This window comes from Octopus bimaculoides, chromosome 25 (assembly GCF_001194135.2).
Source record: "Octopus bimaculoides isolate UCB-OBI-ISO-001 chromosome 25, ASM119413v2, whole genome shotgun sequence".
In the NCBI taxonomy this organism is placed as follows: domain Eukaryota; kingdom Metazoa; phylum Mollusca; class Cephalopoda; order Octopoda; family Octopodidae; genus Octopus; species Octopus bimaculoides.
The window spans coordinates 22,663,376-22,667,768 of NC_069005.1; positions in this window are offsets into that span (position 1 = coordinate 22,663,376).

Sequence of the window (4,393 nt, forward strand, 5' to 3'; positions counted from 1 at the left end):
ATATATATAAAGAAAACAGAAAATGGATAAGTACTGATGAACAACAATTGACTTACATCAATTATTATTTATTAATTCAATGCAAGTAGACTGCAGTCAATTTTGATTCTTGATAAACCCATGTTTATCCTTGTCTTTACCTATAATTTATGAGCATAATATGTTTGCATATGTATGCCCATGGTTAAACATAGGTAATATGCCAGTAGTGCAATGGATACCTCTGTCCCTTAGCCGGTTATTTTATTATTCTTAAACAAGAATGTTGCTGACATTGAATTAGTAGTTTCAGTCAGCTAAGACATTGCCCGGGCTGTCTGATGATGGCTCAGCAGGCCATGACCTCAAAGTCAATGTCAACAACATTCTTGTATAAGAATATTAAATGTGTATGTGTGTGTGTATGTTTGTAGATAGATACATAGGCAAACCGACAGATAGATTTGCTTCTTTGTTATTCACATGTTGAAATACTGATTATTATAAGTAGTTTCGTTGCTGTTTTGATAGAAAGTGCTACTATGCAAAAGCTTCTGCTCTGACATAAGTATTATTTTTGTTAATACTGAATAAATGATATTTATAAAAATTACTCAGGCCGTGGTAACTAGGAGAGCAATGATAAGTGTCATAAGCCATTCATTGGGACACCAGCAAAAGATTTTTGTATCTCCATGTTATCTATGCAGAGCAATCAGTAATGACATCCTGATCATGTGGTGCAGTTTTGAATAAATACCCTGGCAACATAGTTAGGGAGCAAAGTTGCTAGACAACCACTCAGGCCAGAAATCATTCAGGTCTCTCCTCAATCAAGTTATTTAGCTCTCAAAGGGTACAGTCCACTTAGCTGTAAACAGGTACCAGTGTCTATGCAAGTAATAGCTGTAATACTGTTAACCTATCAAATGTTTTTGTCACTTTCTCGTCCTTCAACTCCTTAATGTATCTTATCTGATAAATTAGCACAAAAGGGCATGTGTGGCATGGATGTGTGGTAAGAAGCTTTAGACAAGTGTCTTCTACTATTGTTGTTGGTGCTCCGTCGCATATGACGTCGAGGGTTCCAGTTGATCCGATCAACGGAACAGCCTGCTCGTGAAATTAATGTGCAAGTGGCTGAGCACTCCACAGACACGTGTACCCTTAACGTAGTTCTTGGAGATATTCAGTGTGACACAGTGTGACAAGGCTGGCCCTTTGAATTACAGGCACAACAGAAACAGGAAGTAAGAGTGAGAGAAAGTTGTGGTGAAAGAGTACAGCAGGGTTCGCCACCATCCCCTGCCGGAGCCTCGTGGAGCTTTAGGTGTTTTCGCTCAATAAACACTCACAACGCCCGGTCTGGGAATCAAAACCGTGATCCTATGACCGCAAGTCCGCTGCCCTAACCACTGGGCCATTGCGCCTCCGCGTCTTCTACTATAATCTCAGGCCAACCAAAGCCTTGTGAATTTGGCAGATGGAAACTGAAAGCAGCCCATCATATATGTGTGTGTGTGTGTGTGTGTGTGTGTGTGTCTGTGTTTGTCCCCCACTACTGCTTGACAGCCAGTGTTGGTGCATTTATGTCCCTGTAACTTAGTAGCTTGGCAAAAAAGACTGATAGAATAAGTTACCAGGCTTAAGAAAAAAAAGTACTGGGATCAATCCATTCAACTAAAAATTCTTCCAGGCAATACCCCAATATGGCCGTAGTAATAGTTTGACAGGAGCCGACCATTATTTACATTTGACGGATTCTCATCTAGTTTGTTGTTAACACAACGTTTCAGCTGATATACCCTCCAGCCTTCATCAGGTGTCTTGGAGAAATTTCAAACTTGGGTTCTCATTCCTAAGGTATTTTTCGATGTTATTATTGTTATTATTATTATTATTATTATGATTATTATTATTATTCAGATCACTGCCTGGAATAGAACTCGGAATCTTAACCACTACACCATATGCTGTTCAGGTTACATGTCTGTTTTGGCATGGTTTCTATGGCCTGATTCCCTTCCAAATGCCAACCACTTTACAGAGTATACTGGGTGTTTTTACAAGCACCAGTAGGGGTCATTTTTACATGGCACCAGCACATACGAGCCTGCAAGATTAGGGATGCTCAGCTGGAGAGGGTTGCAGGAGATGAGCCTGTATGCAAAGGCAACCATGCTTTTAGGTAGCTTGATGTGTCTTTTCAAGCACAGCAAACAGCTAGGAATCTCTGTCCCCTATCATCCCCTCTGTGAGTCCCAACGTTTGTAGATCCTTTCTCACCATTTTGTCCCACGTTTTCCTTAGTCTACCCCTTCCGCATGTTCCCTCTACAATTAGAGATCTGCACCGCTTGATGCAACTGTCCTTATTCACATGCATGAAATAATGCATGGTTAATTCAAAACTATGTGAATAAATAAGTATTATATTTGATAATAATCTGAATACTAAAGAATTTATGTGGCCGTTGCCAGTATCGCCTGACTGGCCTTCATGCTGGTGGCATGTAAAAGCACCCACTACACACTCGGAGTGGTTGGCGTTAGAAAGGGTATCCAACTGTAGAAACTCTGCCAAATCAGATTGGAGCCTGGTGTAGCCATCTGGTTTCAGCAGTCCTCAGTCAAATCGTCCAACCCATGCTAGCATGGAAAGCGGACGTTAAACGATGATGATGATGATGATGATATATATATATTGAGCATGGCCGTTGCTAGTACCACCTGACTGGCCTTCGTGCCAGTGACACATAAAAGCACCCACTACACTCTCGGAGTGGTTGGCGTTAGAAAGGGCATCCAACTGTAGAAACTCTGCCAAATCAGATTGGAGCCTGGTGTAGCCATCTGGTTTCACCAGTCCTCAGTCAAATCGTCCAACCCATGCTAGCATGGAAAGCAGACGTTAAACAACGACGACGATTACATGGTCACCCAGGTGAAATAGGTATCGAAAGGGTCTACTGGCAAAAACACAGTAGAGAATCTCTGATGTGGAAGCTTCGTTTACACAGCAACAATAGCAGCAGCAGCAGCAGCAACAGTAGCAGCAGTAGCAACTGTAATGGCAGCAACAGATGCAGCAGCAGTAACAACAACATCAGCTTCAGCAGCAGCAGCAGCAACAACAACAGCTGCATCAGCAGCAACCACAATGACAACAATTGACCTACAACAATAACAATAACAACAGCAGCAACAATATCAACAACAGAAGCAGCAGCAGCAGTCAGCATCATCAACATCAGCATCACAACCTGACATTAGATTGCATTACATTACAAGACAATACATTACACTGTATCTAATCTGTAATACACCCTTCTGTGTTTCACTACATGACTACCCTACAAAGCTCTGACACAATGTTATATCACATGATGCTATAACACTCTTTAATAGTGCAGTCTGACTACATTACATAACACTATCGTATCCTACACCATACAGCATTGTGTGTGTGTGTGTGTGTGTGTGATTGATCATCATCATCGCAATCATCATCATCATTATCATCGTCGTCGTTGTCAATGTCATCATCATCAGCATAATAGTGTCATCATCATCATCAACATTATCATCATTGTCGTCGTCTTCATCACTGTCGCCATTGTAATCATCATCATCATCATTGTCTTCATTGTCATCATCGTTGTCATCATCATCATCATCATCACCGTCATCATCATCATCATCATTCTTATTGTTGTTATCATTGTTATCAGTGTCACTGACATCATCATCATCATTGATATCATCATCATCATCATTATAATCATCATCATCGTCATTATTATCATCACTGTCATCGTCAACCTTATCATCATCATCATCATCATTATCAGTGTCACTGACATCATCCTCATCATCATCATTAATATCATCATCATTGTCATCCTCATCTTCTAGTGTTCACTTTCTGTGCTTACACGACTCATACGGAATTTGTTGAGGCATATTTTTCCAAGGTTGAACGCCCTTCTTGTTGCCAAGCAAGGTAGGGTAGTGTTTCCCTCATAGCCAGGCAAGGTTTTATGGCAGACTGGAAGCAAACAATGCTACTTACATGGTGGTGATACTCATTTACAATCATCATATGCTTCAAAACAAGGGCACACACAAAGTCACACACACACACACAGAGTTTCCATCTACCAAATCCTCTTATAGAGCTTTGGCCAACCCAAGATGCCACACAATGGAACTGAACATAAGACCATATAGTTAATTTCACAGCCATGTCTGCCTCTTACATACACACATACGAATATATATATATATATATATATATATATATATATATGATTGACCACTAGCTACTAAAGCTTTCTTTTTTTATTTTCTCATGTTCCTTTCAGTTGAAGAGTGTAGGCTCGAAATGCAAAAGACTTTCTCACCTTCCCAAGCAT